We start from the raw sequence: 11,522 nt of genomic DNA, 5'->3' as shown, positions 1-11,522 counted from the left end.
CGTGTTGATGACACAATCTACCCGCGAACTTTAGAGCCACGAGCTGCAGCCGAATAAACATGGATGAAAGCGTCAGCGAAACAGAGGAACTCGTGAAAAAGACAGATGCAACATTATTTGGATTTAAGCCGTCCAACAAGCAGCTGGAAAATATACTCTGTAGAGCAAGGGTGTCCAATACGGCAATGCTGGTAGATCGCACATAAGTTAACTGCTGCTCCACGCGGGAAATTGGCATTATGGTCTAGTAATTGTGAAACATGCAGTATATATATGCAGTATCCTTACAAGCATTTAAAGTGTTTAGTGTTATAAAAATAATTAACTGTGTTTTTAGCAGATAGATCTTGTCGGCTTTATCATTTTAAAAGTAGATCACCACACAAAAAAGTCTGGACACCCCTGCTGTAGAGTGTGTCAGGCAAAAGTTCCAGCTAAGAGAGGTAACAAGACTAATCTGGCCATAACGGTTTACTTTTACTTACTTTTTTAGCAGTTTGGCTTTTCTAAGGGTCTATATAACCTGTTCTGAAATGCGTCTATTGAAATTATTATATCACAATACATATCGCTATCGCAAGAGGCTGCAATGTATAACGCAATATGGATTTTAGGCCATATCGCCCATCCCTAATTCATATTCATCCCAAAACCCTTAAAAAAAAATAAAAAACTTGAATTGAGTTTGAAATGTTTAATAAAAAACTGAACAATTCACAATTGTCACAATCACAAAATAATATTATACACAAATATTAAAAGTTGCATACATAAACAATACTATTTAAACTCATAAATATACAGACAGAGAAAGCAATATTAGAGTAAAATAAAACAAAATAAAAGCGACAATGAAAACTACATTCAAAGCAGTACAATGTAAAGTAGCAGTGGCGGCTCGTGACTGCTCATCCGAGGGGTGCAAATTCAAAATAAGTGTTCGGGGTGTCATGTGTGTTGCTTGTGTTTTTAAAATGTGTTTGTTGCTTCATGTAAACCATGTGCATCACGTGTTTAGTCAAAACACGTGATGCTCATACACGCAGAACACATATTTTGAAATTGGGAACCACACAAATGACTGGCTATATACATGTTGTGACAGACTTTGCATCGAGTGCTCACAAAAAAGAAGTCACCAGCTGCCACTGTAATGTAGTAAATATCTAAATAAAATGAACAACTATATTGATCTTGCTTTAAGAAATCAGTCCTACACTGCAAAAAAATGACTTTCTTACATAGTATTTTTGTCTCGTTTTCAGTAGAAATATTATTTAAATAAAATGCTTTTTCTTGATGAACAAAATGACCTAAGAAAATAAGTCTAGTTTTAGACAAAATAAATAAATGCACACAATTTAAGTGAATTTGTGCTTAAAACAAGCAAAAATATCTGCCAATGGTGTGAGAAAAAATCTTAAGTTTTCTTTTTTCTTAAAAACTTAATTCAAGCACAATTTTCTCACCCCATTGTTATATATTTTTGCTTGTTCAGGCACAAATTTACTTAAATTGTATATTTTTGTCTAAAAACTAGACATTTTCTTAGGTAATTTTGCTCATCAAGAAAATACATCTTGATTTAAGAATTTTTAGTTGTTCTACTAAAAACAAGATAAAAATCCTAAGTTAGAAACTGATTTTTTGCAGTGTTGATTCAATTGCAGAGCTCTGTCTTGGAATTATTCAAGAATTTCTCACTGTAAAACCTAAAAGTTAACTAAACTCAAACCATTTAAGAAAACCGGTTGCATTAAACCATTTAAGTTTTAAAACACATGGATTTGAGTACTGTGAACTTAAACAAATTGAGTCACATGCAGTTATGCACTTATATTTAAGTTCACACTAACTAAATACAAGTGCATAATTGCACAAGACTTAAGTTCACAGTACTCAAATGTATGTTTTTTAAAACTTAATGGGTTAAGGCAACCGATTTCCTTAAATGGTTTGAGTTAAGTTAACTGTTAGGTTTTACATTGTAAAGCATATACTTGTCAGCAAACGTAACATTGATGCACCCTCATCTGGACAGACATCTCTTTGGAGCCCTTTGGAAATATAAAAGTAGTGTACATATAAGTATTTGGCATAATACTAATACACATATACGTATACACATACACACACACGACAAATCAAATGACATAGAATTAAAGTTGTACATTTTAGAAAGTTTACATTAAACCAGTGGTTCTTAACGTTATTCCTGGAGGCCCACTGCCCTGCATGTTTTGTATATCTCTTTTATCTGACAGACGTAGTTCAGTTCATGGAGATCCCTTCTAATGAGCTGATGATTTGAATCAGGTGTGTTAAATAAGGGAGACATACAAAATGTGCAGAGCAGTGGGTCTCCAGGAATAACGTTAAGAACCACTGCATTAAACTGTACAAAGATACAACAATATATGATCAAAGAACTTCTTAATATACATCTTCTTACTTCATTTTCTGTGTTGATGTCCTCAAGAGTCTCTGTGTTGTTCTGCAGCTTCATTACAGTAGGCTACTTCAATATAGTTGTCTATCAAACACAGAATAAAAAAATAGAATCACATACATTACAACACATCTATTTACGATTTAACCTCTTTAATTTAATAACTTAATTATTAAACTTACATCATTTTGGCCAGATTGCAGTGACATCAATTTCTTCAGTGTCTGGATCAGTCTGATGTTTTAGCTTTCACTGTTACTTCATTATATTTCTCTGGCAAACACAGAATTAAAAATTAAAATCACATATCACAATACATCCGTTTACTATTTAACATGTTTGATTTTAATTTAATGTAATCATTGAATGATTAAACATACATCATCTTTACCCAGAAACCTCTTCATCATCCACAAAGTTAACCACAGTGTACATGACCTCTGTAAACACAAACATGAATAGACTTCATATTTAAAAAGATGAAGAACAGCAAACATATAACGTTAAAATATATTATGACTCCAAGCTTCTTTACAATTAGCATCTAGGTTCTCTTAAAGTGAAGCTGGCTTTGTTACAAATCAATATAAAGCTATTAAGACAGTCTTGAAAAATAAGCAGCATCTACCAGAACTGAATGAGCTTTTAAAACAACAAAAGATCGTCTGTACCATTTAAAATAGCAGAGAGACACTTGCTAGCTGCTAACATTTCAAACAAACGAGTTACTGTTGTTTTGTTTGTTTTAAGCAAATAACGTCTCATCTTGGCTTCTTTAAAGTTTTGTTTTTAAAAATTTAAACATCGAATTTATTCTTTTAACAGCCCGGTTTGAATGTTACTTCGCGTATTTTTAACCTCATGTTTACCGCTGTGTACCACGTATAACCTTAATGTTTTACTGTTTGTGCTTTAAATTCAAACAGTTCTAGTATAAAGACAAAAACGAATCATAGTAAATAACATAATATGAACAAATAGGCAACCGATCAGCGCGATGCAGACAAAAAAATTAAATCAAACTTACCTTACTGTTAATGAGCAAACAAACAAATAAGAGACGGAGTAGTCCAGGCAGTAACGGTTCGGGATTTGAATTTTCCGTCAAGCCCATAGGTTGAGCAGTCACACCTGAAGGGTGGGTGCAGGTGCATTCTGGTAAATGTAGTCCTTTTCTTTAATATACTTTTTTATAATCCGCATTTTCACACTATGCATTGTTCTTTATACTTGATTATTATTACAAAATAAAAAATATTTTTATAAAGTTTATTACGTTTACAAAACATGTTTAGTTGACAAACATGTTAACAGTTATTTGGAATGATGCTCAGATTTTCTTAAATTTAAAATCTTTGTGAATCAGCACCTTCTTGATGAAATACAAAACTCTTTAAACATGCCTCAGGAATTATCTCTGGGTTTAGTGGATTAACTGCTCATCATTGGAAACATTGAACGTATACCTAAATGAATTCTTACTTAAATATAAGTAAATATAAACTAATGCTGAGTTAAGACATGTAACTTACTGAACTTACTTAACTACAACATGAACTCAAATTAATTTATTGTAAATGACTGCATTAACTAACAATGAAAAACATGTCATGTTGTAGTTAATGATGACTCTTCAATATATGATTAGGATATGCTGCAACTCAGCATTAGTTCATGTTAAAGTAAAAATACATGTATGTCTTTTTTCACTGTGATATATGGACCCTTATTATATTATATTATAAAGTCCCCATCTCTTTTGTTTAAATTGATTGATTGAAGACAAACATTATAATATGTGGTCTGACTTTGTGCAAGCATGCATTATCAAATGCTAAAAGTTACCTCCTCAGATAGACTAGAACATTCATTGGTGCCCGAACATTTTCCTTACAAGGGCCAAACCTGACTAAGGGCTGTGGGCCAAAAGTAAATGTTGTTGTGTTATATTAAAATTAAAGTTGCCCTGATAACCCCTAATTTATAATTTTCTAATATTTTAAAAATAAATAAGCAAACATTACTCTGTTTATGCATAACTAATGCAGTTTTATTTTCCAAGGCTTTTTGTAGAAAAAAGAAATCGTTTTGCCAATCAATTTTAAATATCCTTTTCTCTGTGTGCCACTGCCGCAACCTCTTCATTTTTAGCCTATAGTACCAGAGTTCATTAGGTTTCGTGATGCATTTTATACACCTTCAAGTATGCATGAAACATAAAAAAATTAAAGGTCTTTTGTGGGCCAACTTTGGGCACCTCTGGACTAGAAGTACAGTAGCTGACAGGTATCTGCAGATATGTTTACCCGAGTTTGTCAGTCTGTTTCACCCAACATGTTTTGCATCCACATGTGAAAGACTGTCTTTTAGATTATGGACCTGTCTATTGATATTTTTGTTTCTATTTTAAAAGATTTAATGAAATGTTAGGGTAGAATTATAATAACAATAGAAACAATGAACTTCAAATCATGAGACATCAGCAAAAATAAGCAGCTTTACATTTCACTGACTAATTTATCAACATCCTAGCTAGCAAAAATGAGTTACATGATGTCATTTGAACGGCTTCTTTTAAACGATGTATGCAGCATTGAGACATACGTGCACAATATTCTGACCTAGGGCAGTTGGAGACATGTTTTCAAAGTGTTGGAAATATATATTCTGAAATAACATTTGTTGCATTTCTCTTGAGTCAGAGACATAATTTTCACACATTAAAATGGTAATTGTGTCCATTGAATTTTTGTTATTTTGAATGATGCTAAGTTTCTTAAATAGACTTATTAAATTATATTAATAATAAATATATTTAGAAAACACAGTTTTTATGTACCACAATACTGTATGTGCTGTCTTAAAGAGACATGGTTAACCCCCCACCACACTCAGCTCTGAAAACAAAGAAGACACCTCTACCTGCGGGTCATTAACATATAAAAAGCCGTTCACACCTCACACCCACCGCTCCTCACAACCAGCTGTAAGGATTCCTGGAAACTTCCACCAGTTCCTTTAAACATCCACAAACGTAAGGTTTCTGGATGTTTCACAAGTTTACTTTGGTGTATTACCTTTCCAAGCACTCTGCCTCAAAAATCTGGCAAACCTAAAGTTTAGCAGGGATTTCCCATTCCGTATTTGTCCGTATACAGCTCTTTTCAGAGGCGTCATGCCCATTCAAACTGAGGGGGCACCTGCCCCCTTGGTTTTTTTGAGCCAATGGATTTTGCATCCAACCTCAAAATCAAATAAGCTTCCATTAATCTGTTATTTGACTTTTAATCTGTTAATATGCACAATATTATACATTCTGTGCTGCATCCTTGTCACTTTTCGGAGATTTTCGCCGTTTTGATCGTGTTTTGATCATGTTACATTACTTTTATTCTGGCGGCAGCTGCCGCTGCAGTCAGAGCGCAGTCGCAGACGTCATCAGTGTCTGGGCGCGCTCACGAGCTCTCTGCTGTTGCTGGCTTGCTGCTGCATTTGGCTATCTGAGGAATTAAAACGTGTTAGAAACGCTCACAACATTTCCAAACCCCAGTACGGTAATGTGCAGTTAACCTTCTCTGTGTAGAAAATGTATGGTTTTAAATGTGACCGTCTCAACGTTATATTAGCAGAGATTCATCTTCTTGGCACAACGCCAAAGTTCGCCAAAGTTCACGCGGGCGCGGAATCTCACATGCTCACATGAGGTAAAATTTAATGCAAAAATCCGTTCCTCTAATAATTGTATCTAAACATATTTTTTAAAATCATTATTGAACATTAAAATCAATCACGTGGCTATAGCTTATGTCATTTTCGTTGTTTATATACTTTATGGATTTAAAATTACATAAATTTTATATGATAATGTAGTTGTTGTGCAAAATGCATTAATGACACAATTAAACAAGCCATTAAGACTTAGATAAAACATGCCGTTTCAGATGTGAATATGATGCAAATGTGTCATTATTCCGATTGAATAGTATTTGATATGAAAGTTAGTCATCACTTTTATTTTGGAGGTTTTTGCATGAAAGCAGGGGTTTTCAGATTGTTAGAAATGTAAGTGCCATGGAAAAGACTGAAAGCTCTATAATATTTCGTTTGATGTCTGTGTATACACAAATTTCTGGGAGCTGTTGACACTGTGCCCCCTTAAAAAAAATTGGTGCATGACGCCCCTGGCTCTTTTCATGCAGTGTAAAGCAATGAGCTTACAACAAAAGATCGTCTGTAGATAGCAGAGAGACACTTGCTAGCTGCTAACATTTCCAACACACAAGTTACTGTTGATTTGTTTGTTTTAAGCAAAGAACGTCTTATCTTGGCTTCTTTAAAGTTTTGTTTTTAAAAATTTAAACATCGAATTGATTCTTCTAACAGCCCGATTTGAATGTTACTTCGCGTATTTTTAACCTCATGTTTACCGCTGTGTACCACGTATACCCTTAAAGTTTTACTGTTTGTGCTTTAAATTCAAACAGTTCTAGTATAAAGACAAAAACGAATCATAGTAAATAACATAAAATTAACAAATAGGCAACCGATCAGCGTGATGCAGACAAATGAATTAAATCAAACTTACCGTAATGTCGATGAGCAAACAAAGAGACCGAGAGTAGTCCATGCAGTAACGGTTCGCGATTTTGAATCTTCCCGTCAAGCCCATAGGTAAAGCGGTCGCACCTGAAGGGTGGGGGCAGATGAGTGGGTGCAGGTGCATCCTGGGAAATGTAGTCCTTTGGCGTTGTTTCTGCTTGATCCTCTGCTCGCACTTAATATACTTTTTTATAATCCGCGTTTTCACACTATGCATTGTTCTTTATACTTGATAATTAATAAAAAAATAAAAATAAATGTTTTTATAAAGTTTATTACATTGACAAAGCATGTTTAGTTGAAAAACATGTTAACAGTTATTTTGAATGATGCTCAGATTTTCTTAAATATAAAATCTTTGTGAATCAGCACTTTCTTGATGAAATACAAAACTCTGTATAAACATGCCTCAGGAATTATGTCTGGGTTTAGTGGATAAACTGCCATACTAATCATTGGAAACATTTAACGTATACCTAAATTAATTCTTACTTAAATATAAGTAAATATAAACTAATACTGAGTTAAGACATAGCCTAATTAATTAATTGTAAATGACTACATTAATTAACAATGAAAAACATGTCATGTTGTAGTTAATGATATCTCTTCAATAGTTTATGATTAGTAGGCTATATGCCTTAACTCAGGGTTAGTTCATGTTAAAGTAAAAATGCATGTATGTCTTTTTTCACTGTGATATATTGACCCTTATTATATTATAAAGTCCCCATCTCTTTTATTTAAATTGATTGATTGAAGACAAACATTATAATATGTGGTCTGACTTTGTATAAGCATGCATTATATGGTAAAAGTTACCTCCTCAGATAGACTAGAACAGTGGTTCCCAACCTTTTTAGCCCTAAGTACCCCCACAGCCCTATCAGTAAGGCTCAAGTACCCCTTCATCGAAACTAAACCAAAATTGTAATTTAAAGACAAATAATTAGTAATATTAATTAATTAATTTTAAACATTAAAGTAAAAATCACTGACAGATGAAGCATGTTTATTTCAACAAACCACCATCATTGCGATCAGTGTTTGCATTTTATCAGTTCATTTGCATTTTAAAAGACACACCCAAAACGGCACATTTTTGCTCAGGCCTATAAAATGTCAATTTTGACATGCTATAATTAATTATCTGTAGGGTGTTTTGAGATAAAACTTCACATACGGACTCTGGGACCGCCAAAGACTTATTTTACAAATGTAAAAAATTTCATCATATGACCCCTTTAAGGGCCAGATTTAGTAACAGCTTGCGCAAACCACAATTTTGGCGTTAATAACGACTGATCTTACTAAAGACACGCAGTAGATATTTAGATCTGAAAAGGTGTTACTTTTGCGACCTTATTGCATATGCATTTGAAGAAGTTTTCCTTTTAGGAGCAACATTAATGTGAGGAGAGTATTACATTTTGCCAGAGGAACATACTTTTTTTTAAAAATATATATAGTTTTGCCAAACCTATGCTATGTTTAATTTGCTGGAGAAAAGAGGAGGAGAAGTCACGAGGAGAAGTCAAATCAGGTTTTTCAAAACTTCGAGAAGTCAAATCAGGTTTTTCAAAACTTATTTTACCCTTCATCTTTCGTCCTCCGGTTCTTAGTGTGCTTTTAGCTGGAATTTCACACTCCGCAGTCCGCATTTTCATTGCGATGTCCTGGCAAGGTCTCTTTTGCGCTTTTGCAGTAAATCACACGCAAATCGTTCTTGAGTTGGACATCGCTAATGCGTTTTGGAGCATGCAGCGCATTTACTCAGGACGGCTAGTAATATTAATGATAAGATTAAAACGACATTTAAAGTTGTCCTTTTTACAATGCTTTCCTCACAAAAATCAATCTTATGTCAATGACTGGACAAACGAAAGACATTTTAATTAAAAGTAAATGAGATCAAAGCAAAATCTAAATCTTTTTGCGTACCCCCTGGAAACTCTTCACGTACCCCCTGGGGTACGCATACCCCCGGTTGGGAATCACTGGACTAGAACATTGATTGGTGCCCAAACATTTTCCTTACAAGGGCCAAACCTGACTGAGGGCCGTGGGCCAAAAGTAAATGAGTCCATTAATTTTCGTGATGCATTTTATACACCTTCAAGAATGCATGAAACATAAAAAAATTCACTTTAATCCCTTGCATTTAATTTTAATTTACATTTTGTAATGTAAAAATACAACAAAAAATGATACATTTAGAAAATGTTTAATAAAAAATACGAATATCTGCGTCAATGACTTTTGTTTTCTTTTTCCTTATCTCACGTGGCATGATGGACCAAATTAAAGGTCTATTGTGGGCCAACTTTGGGCACCTCTGGATTAGAAGTACAGTAGCTGACAGGTATCTGCAGATATGTTTACCCGAGTTTGTCAGTCTGTATCACCCAACATGTTTTGCATTCATATGTGAAAGACTGTCTTTTAGATTATGGACCTGTCTATTGATATTTTTGTTTCCAATTTATCAACATCCTAGCTAGCAAAAATGTGTTACATGATGTCATTTGAACGGCTTCTTTTAAACGATGTATGCAGCATTGAGACATACGTGCACAATATTCTGACCTAGGGCAGTTGGAGACATGTTTTCTAAAGTGTTGTAAATATACATTCTGAAATAACATTTGTTGCATTTCTCTTGAGTCAGAGACATAATTTTCACACATTAAAATGGTAATTGTGTCCATTGAATTTTAGTTATTTTGAATGATGCTAAGTTTCTTAAATAGACTAATTAAATTATATTAATAATAAACGTATTTAGAAAACACAGTTTTTATGTACCACAATACTTTATGTGCTGTCTTAAAGAGACATGATTAACCCCCCACCCCACTCAGCTCTGAAAACAAAGAAGACACCTCTACCTGTGGGTCATTAACACATAAAAAGCCCTTCACACCTCACACCCACCCCTCCTCACAACCAGCTGTAAGGATTCCTGGAAACTTCCACCAGTTCCTACATACATCCACAAACGTAAGGTTTCTGGATGTTTAACAAGTTTACTTTGGTGTATTACCTTTCCAAGCACTCTGCCTCAAAAATCTGGCAAACCTAAAGTTTAGCAGAGATTTCCCATCCCGTATTTGTCCGTATACAGCTCTTTTCATGCAGTGTTTCAGCCTGCAGGCGAAGATAGACACACACAGACAAAGAAAAAACAAACTGTTCTCCGCACAACTTTGAGAGTCCTGCAATTTGTCACTTTCCCCCCAGTACTTTTCCACTTCACATATGATTGACTTCACATAGCATATTATAATGCTTTCTTAAAAACAAATCATTAATAAAACATTCATTTATTCATAAAAAGACATAAGCTGTAAGATGAAAATGATTATTATGTAAAACACATTTCAATATCATAACATCATTTCATTATTCGTAAATTTGGTTATATGAATAAGGCACACATTAACTTCTTTAGATAGATAAACACATATTAAATCTTTTACTGCAATACTACTTCTAAGCAAACACTTTAATCATTATTAATAACCATCTGTTAGGGAGGAAAACACACACACACACACACACACACACACACACACACACACACACACACACACACACACACACACACACACACACACACACACACACACACACAAAGAACAAGCACAGGAGGCCCTGTTCTTCAAGGTTGAGCTGCCATGCCCCCACTAGGCCACTCTGTATGCAACCTTTATTTCATTGGTTAATACACATCTATCAAAGACAACATCTTATATTTATTACATCAATTATTCAATGATTAACACTGACCAAGTAAGAAACACATTGCATATTTTATCCTGTAAATATTAAAACATTGGTCAACAACATGGATGTCTGTTTGCTTTTCTCCCTCAGGCCTCGCTCTTATCTTGACCAATACCAGCTGTATACATTCCAAGCTAATCCAACCGAAACCACGGCCTTGCAGCTTTTGCACACACAAACTGCTCCCTCTCAGTAACTTTCCACTCTCTTAGACAAACACAAACAATCTTTTACTTCAGCATGCTATAATGATTATTGAAAACACTTCTAAGTAAACTATTTACAAACATTAGCAAAACCATAACAATGGAATATGTCACCAAATGCTGTCAATTAAGGTTTGTTTCTGAAAAGCATACAATAATGTGGTAAATCACATTAAAGGCAATTTGTATCTGCATTGAAATACTATGTGTCATAAAATGTGTTGCATAAGATTTTAAGTTCAAGTTCATGTTTTATTGTCAATTCTGCCATATGCGCAGCACAAACAGGGAATTGAAATTGCGTTACTCTTAAAGCCTAGGTGTATACAGACTTTAAACACTACATGTTAAACATTATTTTAAACACTAAACAGAGAATTTAGTGCATTGAGAAACAGAGGAGAGCATAGAGCTGGGAGATAGTTCAGCTTCCTTACAGCTTTATGTATGAAGCTGTCTTTCAGTCTGCTAGTCCTGGCCTG

General features: G+C 34.2%; 1 long non-coding RNA gene across 1 annotated transcript; it reads right to left on the bottom strand.

Annotated features, from left to right (window-relative positions):
• Positions 1–729: 729 nt before the first annotated feature.
• LOC135734360 (uncharacterized) lies at positions 730–3,532 on the bottom strand. Its single transcript, XR_010527298.2, has 5 exons — positions 3,477–3,532; positions 2,830–2,889; positions 2,632–2,722; positions 2,453–2,533; positions 730–2,057 (listed from the first exon to the last, which is right to left on the bottom strand). It is a non-coding gene; the product is annotated as an uncharacterized lncRNA (long non-coding RNA).
• Between the last annotated feature and the right edge of the window lie 7,990 nt (positions 3,533–11,522).

Source organism: Paramisgurnus dabryanus, chromosome 7 (assembly GCF_030506205.2).
Source record: "Paramisgurnus dabryanus chromosome 7, PD_genome_1.1, whole genome shotgun sequence".
Lineage (NCBI taxonomy): Eukaryota > Metazoa > Chordata > Actinopteri > Cypriniformes > Cobitidae > Paramisgurnus > Paramisgurnus dabryanus.
This window is presented reverse-complemented; position numbering and strand designations above follow the sequence as displayed.